This window comes from Bos indicus, chromosome 7, assembly GCF_029378745.1.
Source record: "Bos indicus isolate NIAB-ARS_2022 breed Sahiwal x Tharparkar chromosome 7, NIAB-ARS_B.indTharparkar_mat_pri_1.0, whole genome shotgun sequence".
Lineage (NCBI taxonomy): Eukaryota > Metazoa > Chordata > Mammalia > Artiodactyla > Bovidae > Bos > Bos indicus.
The window spans coordinates 78,907,348-78,935,060 of NC_091766.1; the positions used below are offsets into that span (position 1 = coordinate 78,907,348).

Here is a 27,713-nt window from a genome sequence, read left to right on the forward strand (position 1 = left end):
ACTGAATGAAGCACAAGCTGGAATTAAGATTGCTGGGAGAAATATCAATAACCTCAGATATGCAGATGACACCACCCTTATGGCAGAAAGCAAAGAAGATCTAAAGAACCTCTTGATGAAAGTGAAAGAGGAAAGTGGAAAAGTTGGCTTAAAGCTCAACATTCAGAAAACGAAGATCAGGGCATCTGGTCCCATCACCTCATGGCGAATAGATGGGGAAACCATAGGAACAGTGAGATACTTTATTTTTAGGGGCTCCAAAATCACTGCAGATGGTGACTGCAGCCATGAAATTAAAAGATGCTTGCTCCTTGGAAGAAAAGCTATGACCAACCTAAATAGCATATTAAAAAGCAGAGACATCACTTTGCCAACAAAGGTCTGTCTAGTCAAAGCTATGGTTTTTCGAGTAGTTATATATGGATGTGAGAGTTGGACTGTAAAGAAAGCTGAGTGCTGAAGAATTGATGCTTTTGAACTGTGGTGTTGGAGAAGACTCTTGAGAGTCCCTTGGACTGCAAGGAGATCCAACCAGTCAATCCTAAAGGAAATCATCCCTGAATATTCATTGGAAGGACTGGTGCTGAAGCTGAAACTCCAGTATTTTGGCCAAATGATGTGAAGAACTGACTCATTGGAAAAGACCCTGATGCTGGGAAAGATTGAAGGTGAGAGGAGAAGGGGATGACAGAGGATGAGATAGTTGGATGGTATCACCAACTAGATGGACATGAGTTTGAGCAGGCAGGGAGTTGGTGATAGAGAAGGCAATAGCAACCCACTCCAGTACTCTTGCCTGACAAATCCCATGGACAGAGGAGCCTGGTAGGTTGCAGTCCATGGGCTCGCTAGGAGTCAGACATGACTGAATAACTTCACTTTCATGCATTGGAGAAGGAAATGGCAACCCACTCCAGTATTCTTGCCTGGAGGATCCCAGGGACGGGGGAGCCTGGTGGGCTGCCGTCTGTGGGTTCGCACAGAGTCAGACACGACCGAAGTGACTTAGCAGGGAAGGCTGGTGTGCTTCAGTCCATGGGGTCACAAAGAGTTGGACAGGACATGACTGAGTGACTAAACTAACCAAATTAAACTTTCCTGTTGCCCTTGTCAATGTGAATACATTCACGTCTTAGTTGCAGTGAAAGGTTACTGGATCTGTGCATGACTTAAAAAAAAAGAAAAAGAAATTCTGGAAAGAGAAATCTTGAGGATCATAAAATGGACAAATAAAAGATCAGTCATTTGTGAACTTTCTGGGCTTTTTCTTTTCCATCTGTTACATGCCACTGTATTGGGTTTTGGCACTTTCACCAGCAACTTGGAAGTTCTTTTAAATCAGCTTTTTCATGGGGATTTCTGATTATGGTAACCACAGGCTATGCTCCTGATGATATCTCCAACTCCAGCATCACAGGGAAGATTTGGCTGTTTCATTCATTCCCATCACTGTTGCCTCCCAACAAATCTTTTGTCTCTGGATTATTTTACTGTATCTATAAGAAAACAAAACAAAGCTGTGTTGAAGGTTTCAGTAGACACAGCCTCCATAGTCAAGTCCTCTGGAGACCTGGAGGGAAAGAAAGCTGAGACAGTGGTATGGTACCCAAATCCTCTGTAAATGGATGCTCATATCCTAGCCTTCCACCTACTGAGAACTTCCAGGCACTCTCTGCAATTGTGCATCCAGGGCCCTTTAGGGTACTAGTGTGATTGCATTGAAAGTGCTAGAGAAAGTAAACCTTTTCTTCCAAATTAGAAAACTAGTCATGCATACATGCTCAGTTGTGTCCAACTCTGTAGCCTGCCAAGCTCCTCTGTCCATGGGATTTCCCAGGCACGAATGCTGGAGTGGGTTGCCATTTCCTACTCCAGAGAATCTTCTCAGCCCAGGAATCGAACCCATGTCTCTTGCATTGGCAGGTGAATTCTTTACTACCGCACTACCTGGGAAGCTCTAGAAGACTATGCATACTACCTGGCAAATATTCCAGCTTAAGATAAGAACCTCTCTCATCTCAGTAGTGAAAGGGTCAGGATGGGAATAAAAAGGCATGGGAACCAGCAGCCACCAAAATGAGATCTGGAAGATGTCTTTCTCCATCCAGGGGTAGATTCCTGTGTGGCTCCAGGTGAGACACTTCAGCTCTCAGACTCTGAATTTTTTTTCTCTTCCATCAAATGGAATTGTTGGGACTTCAAATTTTATTATAAAAGTTGCTTAGAGATCATATGTATTTCTATGATGTATCTTTACTAGAGATGTTAAAGGCATGTAGCCACATATGGAATATTTTACTCCATTTTTTAATTGAATGAATGTGCTCTAATATTCTTCCTATTATGCTTCAAGGCTAAAATATCCTATTGCTTCTGAGCTTACACAAGCTGACCTCATTTACTATAGGAACATTTTCAGTATTTAGGAATATGAGGGTAAGCACCATAGAAAGAATAATTCAATCTAGATGTGAGAGACTCTTTTTTAAAGCTTCATTAACTGATAATTATTTGAGCACAAAACAATACCCATACTGTTTGATAAATGAATATTAGCCACATGTCATGCTGATAAAAGTCATGAGCAGAACTAGACCCTTCTGTATTTACGGGGGGTGGGGAGATTTTGTTATTTTGATGCTAATGGATTATGTTCATTTTGGGTAGATAGATATCTCGAATGACTCAGCAGGGTTGACTTAAATTAGATTTGTCCATTTATACTTTGCTTATTAGTGTGCCCCAGATATCTGATACCAGTCTTATATTACAGTCTGTGCTTCATTGAATTTTATCTATCAAGACCTAAAGATTTCTATGATAGGAATTGTGATTGATCACAAAAATTATGATTATGTTTTTATTTGAAAGGGCAGCATTGTGGGTTTCCCCCCAAATGCATTCTCAGAATCAGTAATTTTAAATAGCTGATTAAAATCTCTTTACAATGTGTGCTCTTTTGGAGTCTAAAGATATTAGTTCTTTGTAGATATTAACTTCTTATAATGAAGAGTTATATTAGTCTGGGTAGGCTAACAGCTATAACAAGTAACTTCCAAATTTCAGTGGCTTAACATCATAAGAGTTTATTTTTCACCTACATCACACAGTCCATTGTAGGTTGGTGGGAGCAGGAAGTAGAGAAGGGATGGGAGGAGATGAACTCTGCCCATCACAGGTGGCATTCAAGGTCCCAGGCCCCTTCTGTATTGTGGCTCCAATCTTTTGGGGTCTTCTCTGTTTGGTGAGTCACTGAGAAAAAAGAGGGAGGATTATAAATGGGAGATTTTCCTTAATTGGTTCTGCTCAGCATTGGGGGCCTCATTTCTACTTGGGCTCCATTGGCTGGATCTCTGACATGAACTTAAAGAGAGGCAGAGAATGTAATCTGGCTGAGTGATCACAAAGAAGAAAAGACACAGATACCAATGAGCATTAATTATCCTTTCCAAGAGACCTACATGACAAGTTAAAGTAAGTTAAACAGAGGTTTGGTGAACACAATACCTGAATTCGTTATGCTGAGCATGACAGTGGTTTCTTTACTGTGGCGGTACTGGAGATAGTCAGACAAGTAAGATGTGCAAATAATCATGCTGGTGATTAAAAAACGAAGAGTGGTTGTACATCCAGACATATATAAATACTGTTCAAGGGAGGGATATATTCTAACAGTTTGGGAGAATTTGGAAATGTTCTTGAGCTTTTGTTGCTATCATTGGGCTACAAATTGAACTACCAGAATTTCTAACTCTCTCTGCCATTTGCTTCCTGCAAAATCCTGAATAAAATTTCTGAATATTGCTTTATCATCTACCAGTTTCATAATATCGAAAGGAAGTTCAAGTTAGATAATGAATAGTGAAACATTTTATAAGTGGTCATTCAAATAGCAAATTAAAGCTATTGCTGTTCCATTATTATTACTGTTAAGTATTAATTCCATGGCCACAGGAAAGATTATGTTTACAAAGTTTTGTTCTAACATGCACACACCAAATGCAAACACACTTTCACATAGAAAAGACTGAATCAGATTCTCTGTTTTTTCAGCCTTCATATTGGAGCTGAGAGTAAGTCCCCTGATATTTGGTTTCCTGGTCACTGACACTTATTTCACCTCTGCCAATTTTATAACCTGTCCTTGGAAAGTTCTATCCATTATCTGTCTGTTCAGGTAGGCTGGACATGAAAATCTTTGTCCTTTCTGCCTCATAATATTGTTAAGAGCTTTGGGCAAAATTAAGCTTGTGATGATGTTCTTTAAAGGGAGGTTTACTATAGTTTTAATTTTTTAAGTCCCAATTATGTGTCTAGTTAACTTGGGTCACCTGTAAGAAAAGTTATTTAAAACATACCTCCATACAAATTTTCAGCTCCATATAAACTTTCTGCCAGAATCTAATATGCTTTACATAACACATAGAACAGCGAGTATAGAGGTGGCATTCATATCTGGTGTCCATTATTTTCTGTTACCACTTTATTACTGATCATTAAATACCCACATTGCTTATTCTCAGTATTAGGTCATTCCTCTCTGATAATTCTTCTGGAGGTGTAGGACACCAGGATTCAGAGTCAGGGAGTGGATATTTCTCAGTATTACCAAAGGTAATTTGTCCTCACAGCCGCATGATCAATTTAGACATGTGTTTAGGATGGGTTAAGATTAACCAGATGGTAAAGCATTGGCTCTGGAGAAGGCAATGGCACCCCACTCCAGTACTCTTGCCTGGAAAATCCCATGGGTGGAGAAGCCTGGTAGGCTGTAGTCCATGGGGTCATGAAGAATCGGATACTACTTCACTTTCACTTTTCACTTTCATGCATTGGAGAAGGAAATGGCAACCCACTCCAGTGTTCTTGCCTGGAGAATCCCAGGGACAGGGGAGCCTGGTGGGCTGCCGACTCTGCACAGAGTCGGACACGACTGAAGCGACTTAGCAGCAGCAGCAGCAGCAAAGCATTGGCTCAGATGGTAAAGCATCTTCCTACATTATGGGAGACCCGGGTTCAATCCCTGGGTTGGGAAGATCCCCTGGAGAAGGAAATGGCAACCCACTCCAGTATTCTTACCTGGAAAATCCCATGGACGGAGGAGCCTGGTGGGCTACAGTCCATGGGGTCGCAGAGAGTGGGACATGACTGAGCGACTTCACTTTCACTTTCAAGATTAACCAAAAACATTACCTGGTTTTTCCTAAAATTCCTCCAGTGGGCAAGACCAAACCTTTCTCATCATCCCTTCCCTTTCAAACTGTGGCCACGTGGATGACTGTCTCAGCCAAACGCTTGGCTGGGAAGTTGTCAAAGAGTTAATATCTATGGGGGTTTAATGATGATTCTTTAGCTGACATCATTGACTCAGTCCTGGGAGAAGACAAAGGGATACTTTTGGGGAGAATCAGCAAGTTACCTACAAATTCTGACCGATCATGGTGTCTCCAGTTACTTAAGACTGTAGATAGGTTCACTGGATAAAATTTTTGTTGTTGTTCAGTCGCTCAGTCGTGTCCAGTTCTTTGTGACCCCATGGACTGCAGCACGCCAGACTTCCCTGTCCTTTACCATCTCCCACAGTCCACACAAACTCTTGTCCATTGAGTCAGAAAAGACCCTGATGCTAGGAAAATTGAAGGCAGGAAAAAAGGAAACAACAAAGGATGAGAAGGCTGGATGGCATCACCAAGATAAAATTAGATTATCTTTGTAATTAACTTTGAGATGTACGTGACTTTTATTCAGTTGCTGTTCATTCACTCCTTAGGTCTCCCGCTACGCTCCCACAAATGCAGTCACCAAGTCAGATTCAAACACTGCACTATCAAGGCCCTCTCGATCCTTCTCCTATCCTAAACTCCCTTCTGGACGACTATGACACTTACCCTGATTCCTAAGCATGTGGACATTCTTCAGCCTCTGCTAGGAGTGTCTTTTCCCTCCTTGGCCCCCTGAAGAATAGCTCCTTATTCCTCACATCTCAGTTTATTTATTTATAGTTTTTTAAAATTTAAACAAGATTTTAATTAAAAAATTTAGTGAGAAGAGTGGCATTGTTTTCATGTTTGCAAATCTTTTTAATATCTATTGACAGAAGGAAGCTAGTTATTCATACATGCTTCTTTAAAAAAATGTTACTGGGGTATAGTTGCTTTGCAATGTGGTGTTAGTTTCTACTGTACAGCACACTGAACCAGCCATACGTATAAACATAGCCCCTGTTTTTTGAATTTCCTTTCTACTCAGGTCACCACAGAGCACTGAGTAGAGTTCCCTGTGCTAGAGTAAGTTCTCATTAGTTATCTCTTTTATGCATAGTAGCGTATATATGTCAATCCCAATCTCCCAGTTCATTCCATCCCCTCACACCTCAGTTTAAAAATGCCTTGCTCTGGAAGGCATGCTCGGAGGCACCAGGCAGCATTAAGGCTTTCCAATGTGTGATCACATAGCGCCCTGTATGTAGGACTATTTATAGCATTTGGCCAGCATATCCTGACTGCCCCCTCTTCTCTGTACCTCGGGCACAGAAGAGCACTTTGAAGACTGAGATGATATTTTATTTTTGCATCTGCAAAGCCTACCTGGCCTGGAGCTTTGTACTAGGTATTCAGTAAACATACTTGAATAAATGAAAAATGAGGGAGTGAATATCCCTCTTAGAAGGGCGGGGTGGGGGGGAATTACAAGATCAAGTGACTGATAGGTTTGCTTACTCTGACAAGTGAAGAATTACAAATTTAGACCTGCAAATTTGAAGTGTAGGGGAAAAAAAAGGTAGTAATTGCAGAGGGAGGGCAGCTAAGCATGTGGCTGCTTTGGGTATTTACTCATCAGACCAGACTGAAGCAGCCTTAATCAGGGAAAATCAATCTGCCTGTTTTCGTTGTGAGCCTAAACACGCCGACGGGGGGAGCCCAGATAGGTGTTCCCAACAATCTCACATCCACTCTCATGTGCGCTATAGCTTTATTTACTTTCTGTGTAGAAGTTTGGATTGTTGGTAATTATCTCGTGTAGAAAATTTGTCGTCTCCAGGCAGTGTTTTGTATCATGTTGTGCTTGAGGTCAAACGTCTTCATTTACAGAATACAGTCCAAACTCTGCCTGGAATTTGGACTCTGTGGTTTGCACTAAGTACCCTCTGCATTCGCCAGCTGTCTTTGGTAAAGTTGTCCACACATCTTTCTCCATATTCTGTTCATATATTCTTTTTTTTTCCCTTTTTCACTTTTTGAAAGTCTCCTCATTTAAGGTTGGCATTAGCTTCATTCCGGAAACTTGCAGCTGGACAAGTCCCCAAGGATGTCTTCACCCTGTGAATTCTCTCCTCCATTGACATAATCACATCCTCACTTCTGACATGTTCTGAATATGTTTTAAAAGTTATGTTGAATAGAATCAAACTTGAAATTTTTCATGAACCTTTGTGCTTTGTTTGCCTAGCTTCCTTTTAAGATTACTGATAGACGGAACTTCTTTGCATTCAATTGTAGCAGTTAGCACAAGGACTTGACCGTAGTTAAGTGTGCTATAAACGTGCATGGATATTTGAAAAGGCTGCCTGTGTTTAATAATAGCATTAAATTAAACTTGAGCATGGAAGTGTCTGTGCAGTGGAATATAGTGCTTTCTTTGAAGTCAGAAGACTTAGGTATAAATTGCAGATCTCTTCCCTCCTTGGCAGCCTGAGTCAGGGCAATCCGTCTCAATTCTTTATACTTCAGTTCTCTCATCTCTAAAATGGGGTGATAGTGGTTGGGGAAAGGAAAACATGGAAATAAAACCCATGTCAAGGTTATGCTTCATGGTAAACATCCATCATTAAACATGAGCAAGTAATAGTCATGTTATATTTCGTAGCCGCCGGTGTCAGCCTTCCTTTGCTCATGTTTGTATGTACTCAGTCACTCAGTTGAGCCTGACTCTTTCCAACCCTTATGGACTGTAGCCTGCCAGGCTCCTCTGTCCATGAGATTTTCCAGGCAAGGAAATATTGGAGTAAGTTGGCTCTTCTTACTGCAAGGGATCTTCCGAACCCAGGGATCAAACTTGCGCCTCTCGCATCTCCTGCATTGGCAGGCAGATTTTTTACCACTGTGCCCCCTGGGAGGCCCCTCCAATGTTCATAGCCCAACCATTTATGGGTGGTCTCTTATCCTGGGTGAGTTACATCAACTCCCTGAACTTCTCTTTCTCTCTTTGTAAAATAAAGGGTAGCAGTGCTGTCCTCACAGTGTTGTTGAGAGGAATAAATGAAGGTCTGTGTAACACACTCAGCCCGGTGTGTAGACCATATTAAATACTTAATAAATACTGGCTGTTATTGCTGTTCACAGTAGCCGCTATGCTAACTGAAAGTTTTACTTGCCCATATTGATGTGTCTGTATGGAGGAAATGATACATTTATCATAAAAAAAACTTCCAAAAAGAAAATTCCACTATGATCCATACCCCTCTTTGGTCCATCCTTTTGGTGCCATAGAATAAAAGATGAATGAGTTTTAAATGGGTTGAAGTTAAAATGAAAATTATTTCCTGCCTCATGTATTTATTTCACGAGTTGTACTCATGTAGAAATGAACTCTCTGGAGAAGAGTAGCCTCACCTGAGTGATGTATATGTACCTGACCCAGCTCTTGGCAGATACGGCATCCGTCACTGTGGTGCATGTGTAGACCACAGCAGAGCACTGCTGACCACACAGTTCGGGTGTAGTCAGTCCCAGTGCTTCCTGCAGCACCCAGGCACCCACCTACTAAGGGCTCACATTCTTGTTCATGTCAAACAAGTAGGTACAGATGACTGGAGTGTTTCTGTAGATTCTGATTCCCTCTTTCTTGAGAATAGCTGATGCTCTTTCTGAGAAGGGTTAATAACTACAGAAATCCTTGTAGGAGGATTAACAAATATGATTCTTTTCAATTCTTTTCTCAGGGAAAAATGTACAAACAGGTTGTTACTACCATTTTCCAACCTAGTAAAACCACACTGGTTTGCAGGTCACTCTCTAAATAGGATTTGTCTAAATCTCAGGTGCAGTACGGAGAAGGCAATGGCACCCCACTCCAGTACTCTTGCCTGGAAAATCCCCTGGACGGAGGAGCCTGGTGGGTGCTCCCTATGAGTCAGACACAACTGAGCAACTTCACTTTCACTTTTCACTTTCATGCATTGGAGAAGGAAATGGCAACCCACTCCAGTATTCTTGCCTGGAGAATCCCAGGGACGGGGGAGCCTGGTGGGCTGCCATCTATGGGGTCGCACAGAGTTGGACACGACTGAAGCGACTTAGCAGCAACAGCAGCAGGTACAGTAAGTCAACCTCCTGCATAAATGCTAGCTGGGTATGGGGTGTGTGTGTGTGTGTGTGTGAGTGAAATTTCTTCCAAAAAGAAAAGTTGTTCAGGCCAAAGTGAATGTATAACCCTTTTTGGAAAATGATATGCCTCTTATGCTTATTTCAGGTGATTTTTTGGATATCACTCCCTCATGTTCTCTTTGTGTTGCCCCGGTTTCTCCTTTTCATTGTCCTCTGCTGACTGCAGGCTCACCCTCTTCCCCTCTGCAGTTCTTTCCTAAGCCATTCTATCTTCTCTCTGTAGAATTCATTACCTGGCTGATCTCATCCTGGCCCATGTAATGCCACCCTACATGCTTAGGGCTTTTGACTGTTCCAGGCATACCAGCCTCCTTTCCTACCTTGAAGATTCTGAATAGGCTTCCCCTCTCAAACTTGCTATTCACTATAAGTACAAAACTTCTCTCTGGTAGTTTCATGGCTCACTCCATCAGTTCCTACAAGTCTTAATTGTCATTTTATCTGTGAAACCTTCTCTGACTTCCCTATATGTGTAATCGCCAAAACATAACCACTCACTCTCATTCTCTTTTTTATTTTTCTAAATTTATTTATTTTTTAATTGAAGGATAATTGCTCTACAGAATTTTGTTGTCATGCTTTTTAAAGTAATTATCTCAGGCAGGGACCCAATTGGAAACAGATGGCTCACTCTAAAGGTTCCACCGGAGACAGGTTAGTTAATAAAGTAACTAAGTATGAAGGTCTAGGCACAGTTAAAGGGATCAGTAAGGAGTGATGAGGCACCCAGGGAATGGCAGCTGTGGGGCAACCATTGCCACCCCAGGCCTGAAGGGATAAGCAAGGACCACTGTGTTGACCAGAGCCTGTTTTTCAGTGGGAACTTTGAAGGAGAATGAACAGAAGTGTGGCTGGAGATGGACACAGCCACTTCAGGAACCTGAAGACTCCCAGGAAGCAGAGTGGGTGGGAAGATAAGTTGCGGAAGCAATACCCTGGACTTCCCTTTCTCTTGGCCTCCAAACACTTGTTCTCGCTTCTCACTGGCTGAACCCAGCAGGCTTCCACAGGGCAGGTGAAGCCAACTCTAGAGTTCCATTTCCTAGCACCCAGAATAGGGAAGAGAAAAGTGGAAAAAGGATCTCAAGGCATGAACAAAGACAAACTCTCAGAGGATCTTTAAAAAGATGTTTTTTCCCTTGGCACTTGGAATTGTACCTGGAAATCATTACAAACCACCATTAAATGTCATCACCTCCTTTTTTAAAAAATAATTTTTTCATTGTGGTAAAAGTCACATAATATAAAACAAACTATTTTAGCTATATTTAACTGTGCAGTTCAGTGGCATTAAGTACATTCACATTGTTGTGCAACACTTACCATCATCCATCTCCTGAATTTTTTACTTTCCTAAACTAGAACTCTGTCCCCATTAAACACGAATTCCCCATCCTCCTCTCTACCCCTTCACCCCACCCCACCCCCGCTCCCTGGCCCCTGGCATCTACAAATGTACTTTGTGACCCTGTGAGTTTGACTATCCTAGGTCCCTCATATAAGTGGAATCCAAACAGTATTTGTCTGTACCTACTGTATATTGGAATGCATTTTTAAGGTTAATTTAGTATATATCCTTCAAATGAATTGAACCTTCCTCATCTCATTTTTTTGATGAAGACTTAACATAGGCTGAAGTCACATTGAGCCAGTGTGTCTTCTCCAAACAGCAGGAGTTTTGCTTCAAATATTTAAGTATAGTGTGAAATTGGCACTCACAAATGAGAACAGTTGCCCAACAAATGAGAATAGGAAACCATATTCGGATATACAGCACAGTTTCAATATAGAGCATTTCTCAAAGATCCTAGGATATACATATTGAAAGGAGAGATCTTTCCTTTTCCAAGGACATTTGATACAAATGTGCATTATACCCAGGAATTGATGTGACCCATAGAACTCAGGCAGTGTGCTAAACTAGATGGAGAGGTCCTGTCGCTTAAACCTCCAACAGTCATAATCATCAGGCTATTGTCAGTTTATCCATTTAAGAGTTTAGATCCTGAGGCTTAGGGAAGGGCGATTTTTCCTAAGGCCACTTACTTAGCTGTGGTGATGCCTGGACTCACAACCAGACTAGAGTTTTACATCCAAAGCCCTAGCTCTTGACTACTCTTAATATTAAGTCTGCCTCCAAGATGGGAAAGTGGTGGTTTCAGAGCAGAAGCTATTAATATTTTGACCTTCCTTTTGTTAAAATAAATTTACGTATTTATTTTCTATTGTGCTGGGTCTTTGTTGCTGTGCCAGGGCTCTCTCTAGTTGTAGTACTCTGGCTTCTCATTGTGGTGGCTTCTCTTATGTTGAAGCCTGGATTTCTAGGCACACAGGCTTCAGGAGTTGCATTGCGTGGGCTTAGTTGTCCCACAGCATGTGGGATCTTCCAAGACAAGGAATTGAATTCACGTCCCCTCCGTTGGCAGACGGATCCTTAAACACCGGACCATCAGGGAAGTCCCTGACCTTTCATTTTAATTTTTGCTGCTCGTAAGAGAAATCCCTAGGAAAGTCTCTTTTTATTTCCTGTAAGACCTTATCTCTCAAAAAGTAAATTGGATACATTCTTGGATTTGACCAAAAATCTAGAGCAGGGTCTAAAGATACATGATTCTTCTCCTGACCACATTCCTTGCCCCAATCTCTGTATACAAAACATGCCTTAAATATTCATGTTAACTCTGGAAATAGATTTCCTTCTGGCTTTTTGTCTGTAGTGTGGGACCCAGAATTCTGAAGTGTGAATGTTTATAGCAGGTAGCACATAACACTCGTTTGACTGTGGTACCTGGAAGTATGATCTCTGGACTTTACCTTGAAATGACTCTTTTAGCATCTATGTACTATGCCCACGAAACAATTGACAAACTTGAATTTTATTATTACCGTGTTATTGATACCTTTTAAACCCCTAAATTCTGCTTCCTTTCTCTCTGCTTCACTATGGCATCTGAATTGAATACCAAAGAGAAATTATTCATTCAAGCATTTCCTTTGCAATAATTATTTTGAATCCTTAAATCCTGACCCATACCTGTTGGGGGTCCCAGGTGGGCTAGGCTACCAGTGTGGATAGTTGGAAGGCTCCTCTGGGTACTAGTCTTTCCATCACAGCTTATATTGTCTTTGTAAAAATGAACAAACTCTGTGGAATGGAGGAAGCAAAGATGATTATTATGACCAATAGCATGTTGGAACCTTTTTTTTTTTTGGTTTGTGTACATCATACTTGTCTGCATAAGTTAATGAATAAAATGTGAAGACTTCCTACTTATCATTTTAATACAGTTTTGAGTTTCACAGGAGAGAATTTCTTATTTGTCTCAAGGTGATTTTTTTTTTTTTTTTGGTGTGTGAGTGTGTGGTGTGTGTGTGTGTACCTAAGTTGTCCAAATGATAAATAGTGCCCTAGGTAAGTTGCAGACTGTATATGTAAGAAAAAGTAATATTGCATTGGAAAGTTTTCAGATAAAGTAGAATTCAATTTGGTTTTGAAAGGCTATGATGAATGTTAACCACTTTTTTGCTGAAATTCTTTTCAGACACATCTTAATGATCCATATGTGATCATTTTTTTAAACATCAAATGTATAATAAGTTATGAAAATTCTATTATTAATAACTTGTGAGGGAATGGTTTGTTCTTGAGTACCTTTCTTCACCCCCTTGAAATAAAGACAGTGCTAAGCACACAAGCTATAAAGTGAGCTGAGTTTTGTAGTTTTTTTTCGCTTTGTTACCAGAGTTCTGCAACTGAGAAAATTATTTCCCTGGTTTCCTCACAATGAAATGCTGCGTGTTTCATTCAAAACAACAATAATGGAAACATACCCTGCATGTAATATGTCTAAATACTCACAAATAAACAGTGATTGAGATTAATGCTACCTTCAACTTGGGCTTATTCTTAGACACTTATGTAGGCATGAAGATTTAATTTTCCCTGTCACATGAAGCAAATGCCTCCTCTGATCAGGCGGGTTTGTTTTGAGGTTCTCCCTACTGCCCTCACTTCCCACACTGTTGTTTTGACATATTATTAGTCTTGTTAAGTACAGACCTCCTTTCACGAAATACTAAAGAACAATGGTTGGTAAATAGAATTTGCATGTGACAAAGTTTTAGTTTTGTATGCAGTGTAAATATTTTAGATGCCATATCGCTTTGTTTTAAGATGGTACAATGGATGTTTTTGTCCTTTAAAATTCTTTTAACTTTTATTTTTTGAGAAATAGAACCCCTTTATCTTCAATTCTAAATATGCCCTGAAACATATTAAGCATCACAGATGTTATACTTATTTAGAAGTTGATATCATCAGTAATTTTATTTTCAGATAGCCAGTGGTAGGACAATTTGCATTTTAAGTTTCAAACGATGTAATGAATTTAACAAGAGCCAAGCTAGCTTGTGCGATCCAAAAGCTAACATCATCTCCAACACTGATTATTTTCTTCTCTCTAACATTTTGTCCCAGTGTTAGACATCTGGACTTGAAATGTGTCTTTTTTATTTGTTCTCCCTCTGTCTTACTCAGCGTCCAATTAATTGCTAAATACTGTATTTTCTCCTTCTTTCAGTGTTTCTCCTTTCTGTCATTTATTTTTCATTCTGTCATTGATCTGATAAAAGGCCCTTGTTTCTTTGATCCTAAAGTATTTCAGTGCTTCTGCCTCCCTGTTTTGAGGTCATTTCCAATTTACAACCTTTACACAAAGTTATCAGATTGCTTTGCAAAAATCTGGTAAATCTTGCAACATTCAGAGAACCTCATTCAAATCAATAGTAAACCTTTGGTGATACACCCTCAATTAGTCTTTCTCCTGTTTGTCCAAGTTGATCTTCTAGAATATTCTCTGTGGGAATTGGACATCCTAGTCAATCCTAGTAATTTCTAAAGCTGCCAGTTTTTTCCTCTGATACTCCTCCCCTCAACCCTGCCACCTGCCATTCTATTTACCCGACTTTTCTTTGTGAGTAAATATAGCATTTTACCCTTTCTGAAATCTCCCTTGAACCACAAGCCAGGTAGGGCTACCCTCTACCGCAACTCATTGAATTTTTTTCTACCATTTTATAATTCCATTTTCCTGGGTTGTGCATTATCATAAATTTATCTCTTGAAATAACGTCTATTTATTTTATGTGTATTATTTGGGAGCAGTGGACTAAAGAACTCACATTTGGATCTCATTTATCCCTCTTTGAGAAATAGGTACAAACGTAGCCACGAAATTCAAATGACTATTTGCTTTCGAAGCAGAAGAGGTACCATGCTTGTCTGACTTTAAAACCTTTGCTCTTTGAAGAGGTCTCCATTATAACTAGTTGTATTTGTGACTTCTCTGTTAGATTTTTGTCCTGTGAAGGCAGGCATTACTGTTACAACTGTATCTTCTATGTAAATATTGTAATTTCTGAGCTACTAGAAAAAGATATCAATTTAATAAATAGGGAGTGATAACTCTATCAGGATGGAGAAGAAATCAGTCTCTGTGTGATTCTTATGGTTTGATCTTGGTACAGGACCAAAATAGTATTTTTAATCCTGTCCTCTCCCACTTTCAAGGGGCCATAGGTAGCTTGACCTAAGAATTTTTATCTGGGATATGGTAAAGAGAAACTGCTATGTCAGAGCTTTCACAAGTTCTTACTGTTGCTGAAGGTGTTGACCCAGGGCAGCCACGTTATAGTTAATCACATTAATGATGCTTTTAGTTGGAAAAGTAACAACCAGATGTAGTCCAGGCAGGCGATGTTTAGACAAAAGGGAAATAAATTTGTTCCACATGATAAAGAGAAAGGGCTCTTTTGTTCAGGTTTTCACCTGGCTGCCTTGAAGATTTCATAGATGGTGTTTGTGCTGGATGGATAGTAGTTGTATATTAAAGTATCGCTTGAGATATAGGTAAATACGTAAGTCCTAAAATATTAAAATACAGGGCAGTCACTACTGCTAAGGGAAGAGCTCATTATACCAAAGTTCCAAACCTATCTCTTTAAGTGTTCTCCTTCTAGAATGAAGAGAGAGTCTAACATGTTTGAATCTGAAAATGTCCTATTTAAGTTGGCTTCAATCCCCTGCAGTTAATTTGCTTAGAGGCAGAAAATACAGTTCTCTGCAGAACTGTCCTTATTTATTTGCACGTATTCCATGGAAAGATCTCTGTCAACGTTTGTCAAATAATGACACATCTTGAGTCAGATATTTGAAGAAGCAATAGATGAATGAGAAGTAACTTGGTCTTATCCTAGGGACTGGGGTGAGTATCAAGGCTCAGAGGGAAAAAAAAAATCTAGTCTGCTGAGAGGAGCAGTTGATGCAAGAGGTGAATGATATTTGTGTCAGAGAAAGTAGTTGAAATGTGGCCTGAAAGATAATTAGGGACACAGAAAAGGACTGAAGTCAGGTGTGTGTCATAAGGCCCTACCAGTGAATCTGTATGACTTATCATTGCCTGAGTAGCAAATGAGGTCCATTTAGTTAAATGAAAGTCTAAGTGTGCTTAATGCTTAGTCCCTAAGTTGTGTCCAACTCTTTTGCAAACCCGTGGACCATAGCCTGCCAGGCTCCTCTGTCCACGGAATTTCCCAGGCAAGAATACTGAGTGGGTTGCCATTTCCTCCCCTAAGGGATCTTCCTGACTCAAGGATTGAACCCAAGTCTCCTGAGTCTGCCGTATAGCAGGTGGATTCTTTACCAGTGTGCTTATAAGAAAAAAAAAAAAAAGAACTACAGGTATTCCCTATTTTCTATGTTGTAAAACACTGAAAGCCCTGAGGTCTCCAGGTCTGCACAGCATCAACTGATCTCTAGTAACAGGAACAGTAACAGTGTGGTCATCTCCTTATCCCTTGCAACACCCCTACCCACAGAGTTGCAATTTTACTCTTGCAGTGACAAATGAAAAATTATAAACATTTCTTTGGAGGCACAATTTTCCATATTATTCCCCGAGTCCACTTGGCCGGTAAAAGAGGTAATTCCTAAAAGCTTATTCCACAGCAGCATCACATCCTTGCCTCCACAGTCATTGCCTTTTTCAAATCACAGGTGACATGTTGAACTTGAAGAATAGCCGCTTCTGGCAGCCTCCTGCCAAAGTGAAACTTCCCTGAAGGATGCATACACCTGTCGGAATGTCAGGGCCTATGCCCTCCGACTTCAGGGTGTTTCTGCATTTGTCTTTCAAATTTGAAACCCTGTCTTCTGGCATCCAGAACTGCTCCAGCTTTATGAAAGCAGGTCCACAGCCAGGTGAAGGAAGTGAGTTTCTCCTCCTAGTCGGGGGGCTCATGGTCCAGAAGAGCGCTTTAATGCACTCTCCCAGTGGGTAAGGATGGACTGTTAGCGCAGACGGCAGAGTTAAGCCGGAATGTCCTGCAGAGACTCACCATCACAAAGGGTAATACTACTTTATCGATCCCTTCCACACTGTCTCCCACCGTTGTGTTAAGCCTGTGGCAAGTACAACCTTTACAAAACGAGATCTGGAGATATGACTTACTTTCTAACTTGAACGCAGACTTTAAAAAAAAGTGGATAAAAGCCTGTTTTGTAGGAATGGCGTGGTGTTGGCATTTCAGAGCGTATATGATAAAAATAAAATCAAAGTCAAGTATCTCAACAGAGGGAAAAAGTCACATTGAGACTTGCGTATAAAATGTGGCTGCAGTCTTCCGCTGAAAGCAGAAATAACTTAATTTGGCCACGTTGTATTGAATAATCCAATTCTTTTCTTGTTACTTTAAGAGAGGCAACGTTGTTAGCATACATTTTTAGAGATTAGATCCTCATTTTTCGTCTCAGACTTTATGAACAGGGAGCATTATTTATGTCAATGAGGTTAGGCAAGGTCCTGTAGACACACAGATTGATTGTCCAGAAATATTGATGATTTATAAGCCCTTATACTTTGTGATACTTTTCCTCTTTATAAGGCATTCCACTATCAAGGAGTTAAAAAGAATAAAAAAAGCATTTGCTGAGAGCTGCATGGGAACGTGTTTTTAATTGGCATTGTCACCCTTCTAAGGATAATGGGAAAAAGCTTATACTTCACTGCCTGCATGATTTTTGATTTTTACCTTTGTTTGTTACAATGCAGAATTAGGGGGGAAAGAATTGGCCGTGAGGTACCTTTTAAAAAGGCTTTTCCTTTCATTGTATGCACTAAAGGGATGAGAGAGAAGTAAAAGACAGATTTATTTTTATGTTTAATCAAGTCCAATAATAATTACATTGTGGTAACTGCTTTGAGCATTACATTTTCGGTAAGTAATTTATCAGCTGCATTCTTTTTTATTTTATTTTTAACATTTTTTTTTTCTTCTGGAGGGGATTAACAGTTACCATAGGATTTATATACCATAGGCAATTTTTTCCACTTTAGTAAATAAAGTTTACGGATGCTGTAGGCTTTCTAAGGGCTTTCCCTGAACTTCCATTTTATACTTATAACTTTAGTTTTAACTCATTTTCTTCCTTGTCCTGACTTTGCAAGATTATCTGGGTGGCTGATGGGACCTGAGGACAAGAGAAGAAATTTGTGGGCAGGGAGGGTGATCAACAACGTGCCCTTGTTTATCCATGGCTTTTCTGGTTTAAGCACTGAACATCTCAGGTCTTAGGAAGCTTCCGGGTCCCGGGCAAAGCGGAGAGTCCGTCACCCTGAAGCTGAGGCACGGTGCTAGAGCCGGAGTGCCCATAGCGGCTTCACGTGGAAAATTGTAAAAGAATAAAAATACAGTTTCTTCCCAGCTGCGAGAACAGGGGTGAAGTAAGACAACATAACAGACTGGGAAGGACATTCCTGAAAGGCAGGACTGGAGAAAGTCAGAGAAATAACGGACTCAGGCCGAGGCCAGGTGACCTTTAAACCGTATGACCTGCCTTGCCTTTCCCTCATCCCCACCTATTTTCAGATGACGTGCTTATTTACAAATCCTCCTCTACCGCCTCCTTTCTGTGGCTATTCTCTGTTCCCTCTGGAGAGAATAAATCACCTAAGCCTGACATGCCCAGTTACCTGTAGGCTGGTTCTGTTTGGCTGTTAGCCAGTACTTCGATTCCTCAACCCTAGGGTTTCTTAGTTGTATTAATCTAAGGGGTGTCTTCAAGCAGATCAGCAGAGAGGCTAGAAATAGCCATGGCCTATATGTGAGCAGTGGTGCTCCTGAAAGGCTTTGTAAGAAATCTGGGTACAGCAGCCATGGTATTTTAGAACTTATGACAGCAAAACTGCTGAACTGGTTGGCCTGATTTTGCCTGAAATGAGACCATTAACATCATTGTAGAAGCAAATCCACAGCAGCTCTTTACTCTCTCTTCCTTATGATTATTTTCCTTTCTCTCTTCCAACATTTCTTTCCGCCTTTATTCTTCTTTTCTTTCCTTCACTTTACTCTTTTAAATCACACAAGAGTTTGCCTTTGTAAAACTTCAATTTTTTCTTGGTTCTCTGGTTTTCCTAAGAAACTGTTCATGTGTGTGTGTGTGTGTGTGTGTGTGTGTGTGTGTGTGTGTGGTTCACATATGTTCCCTTTTAGTCAAAAAGGATAACTGACATACTATTGTGTAAAGCAGAAAAGATCTAAATGTGTGTTTGGCTCAACCTGGGAAAAAGAAATATTGTTGCATCAAGCAGAAAATATCTAAATGAGTCTCTCTGCATATAACTATATTAATAGAAATATTAAAATTCTACATAGCCAATTCTGTATGTAATAAAAATTGTGAGATAGACTGATTTCAGTGGAGTGGTGGAAAAAAACATGTTTATTTTCATTGTAGAACAGTGTATACAAAAGTGTGCAGCTCTTACATTTTTGTTTTCTTAGGAAACTTGAGAAATCATATTATATTTTGCCTGAAATCTTAGATTTCTTTAGAAGGGATTTAGAATGAAAATGCTTTTCTTTATTTTTCAAGTCTAGGGCTATGTATGGGTTAGTTTATTTCTACCAGAAAAGCAGTCATTAGTAAGCAGCCAATCTTATTCGAGATTTCATCCATGAGGCAAGTTAAATTAAGAAAGATTTTGTCATTTTTGTTAACTAATAATCCTTATCAAATTTAGAACATAGCTGCAATTTGCTTTCTTATAAAAATTTAAAACAGTTGCAAAACATTTTAATTAAACTTTTGTCATTTGTTATTTGGATGCTGGAATGGAAAACACCACTGCTAAAGATTTGTTAAAAAATTCCTATATGAGGGGAATTTCTGCTATGTGTGTGCATATATATGTGTGTGTGTGTATTTGCATATATTTACATATTTTAAGATTTTTTTTCTAAATTTAGTTGAGTGAATATGAAATTATTCTTCAAATAGATTAATACGGCAGTTCAATGAATCCATTAAACATTATATAAATATTTCTTATTTTCTTGAAAGACTTCTGTTGGTTTTTAAAGTACTCTTTCAATCTTGCTTTTCTACTACAGTATTTTGTGACTAATAGTCAATAGAAAAACTTGGTTTTTTAAATGACTTTAGAAATCTTTATAAAATATTTTCTAAGCTTTTGGTGTCCTTTATTGTTTTTACAACTTGAGAAACTTTCTTAATTGAAAAGAATTCAGAACTTCTAATTTTACACTTGCCTTTTTGGTCTATTGCCAAATAAATTTTCAGAAAAATAACTTCTTATTTTTTAGGGAGAGGTGTAGAAATATAAGGAGCTTCCATACAAATCTGCAAATTTTCTATGTTCATGACATTTCAAATATATGATTCCATTCTTCCTCTGTTGCTTTAACAAGGAAATTCCCCCAAAATTAAAATTCATAATAATATAGTATCTTGTTATTTTCCAGTCAAAATTATTTGGAGGGCATCTTATGAAATGTATGAAGTCTCCATTAATATAAATATGTTATTAAAAGTTTACCCCTATTTTAAAAAATGCTAACACTGTTTAAACTTAAGACATTCTAACAGTAAAGTGTATCTCTCTGTCTTTCTCTCTCTTTTTTTTACATCTCCCATTAAGTCGTCATTTCTGTCCTCTGCCTCTTTACCACAAATTCAGGCAAGGAGAACTAATATTATTTATACAGTTTAGGCAAGGTTGCATTTAAAGGCCCATTATGTTATTTTTTACTGTGATTTGCTGTAAATCATCCCTCATTGTCATCTATTTTATCTTTCACATTCACACACATGATTAGAATGATGGTACGGAAGGTCAAGCATGAAAATGATGCTGTTTTGATGATGCATTCAGCTTTGGATAACTGACATTTATATCGGTCCTGACTCTAATACTTACTCCGTATACAGTTTCAAGGATATCATCTCCCCTGAATTTCCTGGTGTGCAAGTCTGAGAGATATAATACTTGTTAATAAAACAGATGTTTAAAGTTGCCCTGTTAGCAAAATACTTACTTACATAGAAAAGAACGAATAATATGTTGTTAAACCATCTTCCTTGTAAACGATTGAAACATTCCATATCTCCCTGAATTTTGAGAATTTAGATAGCCGTATCATTGTCTTCAATTCCATGTATATAGCCAGAATCAGGCTAGTGATCCATACTCAGCAAATACTGTGTAATAAATACACTAGTTTTCCTGTTATATATGGATCTAGCTATTTGATTTTCCATTTGGGGAATGGTACTCTCCTCCTCTTGAAAGTGAGAGATCAACTAGTTTGTTTTAAAGATTTGTCAGCCTTCACAGTCTATGATTCTGTATTGTATGTATTTTATATGTAAGTGATTCACATTCAGGCAAACTAACTTGCAAAATCAGCGAAAGGAGCCACCTGAACCATAAAATAAAGAAAAAAATGGCCACTGACTGCATTTTTAAACCACATTTCAGATATGGATTTCAGAAGTGGAAATTACTAACATAGTAAATTTACTATTATATAACAAGTACAGTAAATTTATTGTTAAACACCCACCTCAATTTACTCATTAAAGGTAATTTTATAATTTCCCTTTTGACTTATAAAGAGACAAAGCTTTCTGACATTTATTTTTGTTAAGAAAGAAGCACACTTTTGAAATCTGCATATTCAGGAAAGTAGGTTATTTTTAGACCCATTTCTGGCCACTCAACCTGTGTACACAAAACTCAGTCAAAAGAACAGATGACTTGGTATTTTCAAGAATTATCCCAGTTCCTGTGTTGAAAACATATCCTTTGAAGATATCAGAAAATTAATTCTTGGCTCTGAACATAGTGTTGAACCAGAAAACAAGGAGTAGAGCCCAAGGTGAGGAAGTGAAGTTTATGCTGTTATAACCCAGAATAGGCAATTTCTTCTCAGTACCATTTTTGCCCTTTATTGCAGAAACCAAAGTACATACATTTTTTGTCTGTCTGAGGCTTGTTAAATACAAACAATAGTTAGCATTTATATAACACCTTATACTAAGGTAGAAAAGTGCAACAAACACTGAAAATGCCATTTATAAATAATACGTAAATATAGTGATGGTAACAAGTTTTTGTTTTTATTTTGATTGGGATGGTATGGAGTGAAGTGTCTCATTTCCACAGTATTTCAGTATCTACTGGTACACTTACGGGGCCATCCATGGTAGTAATTGTGATTTGTTCACCGTGGTTTGGGATCATAGCATGCCTGACACTTATTTGTGTATATTTCTGTGTAAGACTGGAAGAACGGCTTTGAACCTACCCAAGAAAGTCAACCCACGTCCCCTTTTCATGTCCTTATCCCACCAGTGCTTGCTGAGTTACAGCCCTTAGGCTACCTTTTGGTGACAGTTGCCAAAGGTGAATTGACTTTTTAAAATTTAATTTGGCTGCAATGGGTCTTTGCTGTGGCAGCACAAGCTTCCATAGTTGAGGTACATGGGTTCTAGAGCGTGTGGGCTCAGTAGTTACCCCTCAAGGGCTTACTTGTCGAACTTGGGCCCCCTGAATTGGGGGCAGAGAGTTTTACCCACTGGACCACCAGGGAAGTTCCCAAAAGCTGAATTTAGAAGGGTCCAGTTTGGTGTAAAGTTCTGGACTATAGTAGGTCTTAGCGCCAAAACGGAATTCAGTCCTTGTCCTCCTAGATAATACAATGCAAAAATCATTCCAGGCTTGTTTTCCTTAACACTATAATAGTAATAATGATCTAACATAGCTAAGAGGGTCAAATAATGTTTTATATATATAATGTATTTTATATATATATATACAATGTTTATATATATAAAACATTATTTGATCCCGACCCAGGGATCGAACCCGGGTCTCCTGCATTGTAAGCAGTTGCTTTTACTTTCTGAGCCACAAGGGAAATCACTATATATATATATATATATAATATATAAAGACCTATATATTTTACATTTCTTGAGCATACACACCAAACTATATATGTATATATATATATATATACACACACAAACTATACACACACACACACACACACACTGTGTCGTTGTTGTTCAGTCACTAAGTCGTGTCTGACTCTGCGACCCCATGGACTGCAGCATGCTATATACACTATATATATATGTATGTATAAGGGGCTTCCCTTGTGGTTCAGTTGATAAAGAATCCACCTGCAATACAGGAGACCATCTACAATGCAAGAGACCCAGGTTTGATCTCTGGGTCAGGAAGATCCCCCAGAGAAGGAAATGGCAACCCACTCCAGTATTCTTTCCTGGGAAATTCCATGGACAGAGGAGCCTGGTGGGTGACAGTTCATGGGGCCTCAAGAGTCGGACACAACTTGACAACTAAACCACCACCTTATATATATATATATATATATAGTGCTATATATGCACATACATATGTAAATGTATAGCATATATATATATAATACATGTGTAACTCTACTGATAAAGCATGCAAATTGTTAAATAAGAATGACTATTTTTCTCAAAAACAAGATAAATCAAAATGAATAGTAGTTCTCATGTTTTCTTCCTTCTATCCCAGTGGGGTTTTTGCCCTAAAACCTGAGGCATGCAACCCACTTTGGACGCTGCTATTTTAAATAATCTGGAAAATGCACGGTATAACTGATGTAGTCATTACTAGTTTAGCATGAGTGCAGACTGAATTCAAAATTTCAGCCACTATACTCATTCTATTGGGATAAATAACTGTAAGTCCATTTCTTTAGCAATCTACACAGAGTTCAGAGTAGTGGACCATTAGGTTAATGTAGGAGCAAACAAAAGGAATTCTAGGACCTTGTAGGTTTTTATCCCATCTGAAAATTAGTTAAAGCCTGTTGTAAAAATAATAACCGACATGTGTATAGTACATAACAACCTGCAAATCTCTTTTCTGACACTTTAACTCATTTGACCCTCTGTATCTTCCTATAAATTAGGTCTAGTCAACATACTGATTTTCATAGCTAAGGAATTGAATCTTCCTCTTTTCATGAAATACCATCTGGCTCCAGTGCCCATGGAAAAAGTGCTTTCAACAACATCTTCTGGCCTTAAGTCTTTGCCTCCATTGATTTTTGAAACTTTCCAATATGAGGATCATTATTATAAACCATTTGTTTGATTTTCTTCCCATGGTAGCAGATTGAGTAAAATAATATTCTATCCTTTTCAGTTTCTCTACTCACCGTCTCCCTGGCCCTTGCTTTCTGCTGCTGCTGCTAAGTCGCTTCAGTCGTGTCCGACTCTGTGCGACCCCAGAGACGGCAGCCCACCAGGCTTCCCCATCCCTGGGATTCTCTAGGCAAGAACACTGGAGTGGGTCGCCATTTCCTTCTCCAATGCACTTCCTCACTCCAATGAAAGTGAAAAGTGAAAGTGAAGTCGCTCAGTTGTTCCCTCCCGACTCTTAGCGACCCCATGGACTGCAGCCCAGCAGGCTCCTCCGTCCATGGATTTTCCAGCAAGAGTACTGGAGTGGGGTGCCATTGCTTTCAGTGTTGCATAATGTAAGGAGAGAGGAACAACAATTGGGATTCCTTTTTTGCTTAACTATAACCATTTAACACCCAGTTTCAATCCTTTTCTTGAAACTAAGGATCTAATTGATTGAGGAATTTTAAACTTTTTATTTTATATTGGAGTATGACCAATTAACAATGTTTTGATAGTGTCAGGTAGACAGCAAAGGGAGTCCGACATACATATACATGTATCCATTCTCTTATTGGGGGATTTTATCATGCTGGTATGATATTGTATGTGACCAAAATGATTTTATTTATATCACTACAGTGACTCTTATCCTTAACTAAAACCCTGAAATGATATGCACATTGTTATATGTATTTGCATACCTGAACTTCTTTGGAGTGAGATTTTTATATATTTTGCCACTTTCTCAGAAGTGCTATGAGCCAGGAGTCACTGTCTTGGGATTCAAGTTCTTCCATGAGATTCCTATCTATTCAGTGTTGTCTAAACTTGATGATGACAAAGCCCATAAAGCGGCTTAGGGAGACTACGCTATCATTTGGTTCCATTTACTGAAGATCATTTCTTGACTGTAGTTGCTTAGAAAAACAACATGTTTTCAGATTACCTGCAGACATCCATGCTGTTTTCATGCCCCTCAGAAACCTCCAGAGTGTCTCTGGGGGAACAGGACACAACAAAGCCTCTCTCCCTCCAGACTTGAGGGTTTTGTTATCCTAACACCTATGTGGTCACCTGCGCTTTCTACACATAAAACTGCTCCCCGCAGTTCCCATCAAGGCTGAGCTAACTGTTGTGACTGTCTGCAGGTCCCTTTGGTGGAGGCAGTAGTAATTTTTCAGCTCAACCTTGATGATGCCTGGCTTTTTTCTACTTTATTGTTTAGGGCATTTATAATTTGGGGCCAGATGATGAAACATTTAACCAAGTGGAATTCAGCAAATGTCCCAGAGTGTGGATTTCATGATTACAAGTTCAATCAACCCCTTTGAAGATTTACTTCTTTTCCCCCTGAATTTCTCTTTGAAAGTCTATTTCAAGAGCAATCTTTACTTCATTTCACAATAGTCACTCAAGTATTTCAAGAGAGGGAAAATAAAACAATTAAAAGAGTGTCAGCTATGAACTCATGTAAGTTTCTTGCATTTGAAAAAAAAGGGTTTCTCACCTTTAACCTTTAGGCTTCTATTTCATTTTGGGGATTGTAAAATATTGGAAAGAGGGTAAAGGAAAGGATTTCTTGTGGAATATAGATAAAAGAGCTACTCTCCTCCATTCCGTCTTCAGTGAGGTTTGCTGAGGCAAGGAAAGAATCAGGTGTTAGAACAAATGGAGCTGTGAAAATGGGTCTGTATTAAAGCATGCCTGGAGGAGTTTAGTGAGATTCCCTTTGGGAGACCAAATTTGGAAACAACCCTTGGGACCACATGGAGCTGGCTTCTCTGTCAGTCACTGCAAAAAGCGTGGGTCTTCACAGGCTGCTGAGCTGAATGTGGGGCACAGACATGTGTCCTGTGTGGGGAAACAACCTGAATTCAAAAGAAACCTGAAATCCAAATGGATGATCCCACCATTCTGTAACCTGAGACAAGGTTACAGAATCAAACAAGTTAGGACTGAAAAGTGCAGTGGTGTGGCTAGAAATCAGTTGTGAATAGAAGCCATAAAGAGAGGCCAACCTGCCTTTCAGAAAAGAGATTGTTTCTTTGAGCGTCAATCTCCTTCTTTTACATCAAATCATATTTGAAAAAATCCAGCAGAATTAACCATGCCTCTTCAAAAGGGAAAAGAAACTCCCTCTGTGTTGTAATGTGAATAACCCCTCTTTACCACCAAGCATGGCTTTAAACTTTGTTGTCATTCAGTTAGGTCTTCTTATTGTCTTAGATTTGCCAGGGAGGCTTAGCACAGAGATGCCCTAACAAATTTTTAAACAGTCATAAAAGAATCATTCTAACACACTTGTTAGGGAACGGTTGGCCTGAAACTGCCCACCTTGGCCAGGTAGGTTGATAACCACTTGCAGGAGTTGTCTCACAACAGGAGGTTCTGATTAAAAAAAAAAAAAAGGTACTGCTACTGAAAACTAACTGGTCGAGGGGTGGATTCAGGATTCAGGAGGGGCCAAAAAGAAGGGGAGGAGACATACAAGGAGATGCCAGCCCATAATATGCCTTGTAAAACTAACTGAGAAAATTTGGGAGGGGCCAAAAGGAGGGAGGAGCCGATAGATCCTACCAACCTCCCAGAATCCTTCACACTGGACTCCATCTTGGCTGAGGTGCCCACACCACTGAGATCCTGAATCAGCATATACGGGTGCAAGCTAAATGACTGGCCAGAGACAATCCAGGAGCTAATGCCTTACCATAAAACATGAGCCGGCAGAGCAGTTCTCCTGGAGTTCCCTTATCGTATGTGTGGCACCCCTTCCCATGAAACTCTCTTGCTTTGTCAGCATGTGTGTCTCCTCGGACAGTTCATTTCTGAGTGAGTGTCAGACAGGAGCCCGCTGTCAGGCCATGGAAGGGGGCCCCCTTCCTGCAACTCTTTGGTACCTCGGTTCTGCTGGATGTCAAAACACTACTCCAGCATGCATTTCAGATACTCCCAGCTGTTCTCAGTTAAGGGCTTTCTGATTTAACAAGGCACGTCTTAATTAGTAACCTGCCTCTCTAGTCCAGAAGCCAGTGGCCAAAGGGAGGTCAACGGTGGATCACGCTAGTCTCTGAAGGGCCTCCTCTTCTGGTGTTGATAACAGTATTGGCCAAAATGGCATTCCTTCACATGTCCAATGAGAGGCAGCCATGCCAGGTAAGTTTTAAGATCTTAGCTTGCTTTCATTTGAGACTTTCCTGTGCCTTGTATCTTGCTGTCATATGATAGATGTTAAGGGCCTGGCATTGTCTCCAGATTAACCAGAGTAGTGGTATGGAGACTTTTCCATTTGTTTACCCTAAACCTAAAGGTAAGAGACCAGACGAGATTGTTACCTGGGGTGTCGCTCCCCCATTGTGTTGTCTACTCGCTTCAGTCGTGTTGGACTCCTGCAACCCCATGGACTGTGGCCTGCCAGGCTCTTCTGTCCATGGGATTTTCCAGGCAAGAATATTGGCGTGGTGGGCTGCCATTTTTTTCTCTGGTGGATCTTCTCAACCCAGGTATTGAACCCGCATCTCCTTCATTGGCACGGGGATTCTTTACTACTGAGCCACCAGGGAAGCCAGCCCAATAAGCTGCCCCAAACTCCCACCAGTAGTAGCTGTTGGGACCCTTCTTCCCCCACCTTCCTCCCTAGCCTTCCTCCCCTTTCCCTCTCTCTCCACCTCTGCCCTTCAGCTGATGTAAGTTGAATTGAAAAGTTAGCAGCAGTGAATTTCTCATTCAATCTGTGCTCCCAGGAACCTGCTTGTTTGGAATTCGCATCCCCGCCCTCCGTC

The 27,713-nt window shown here is 39.8% G+C and overlaps 1 protein-coding gene across 3 annotated transcripts in view; it reads left to right on the top strand.

The window, feature by feature from the left end:
- LOC139184221 (teneurin-2-like) overlaps positions 1-27,713 on the top strand; it is a 451,142-nt gene that overhangs the window by 204,733 nt on the left and 218,696 nt on the right. The window contains exon 1 of one of the 3 annotated variants that reach the window (XM_070793969.1): positions 24,148-27,087. The exons of the other annotated variants lie outside the window; for them this stretch is intronic. The gene's annotated coding sequence lies outside the window, so the exon portion shown is untranslated. Of the gene's footprint in view, positions 1-24,147; positions 27,088-27,713 lie in introns of those variants that run through there. 3 annotated transcript variants of the gene reach the window in all.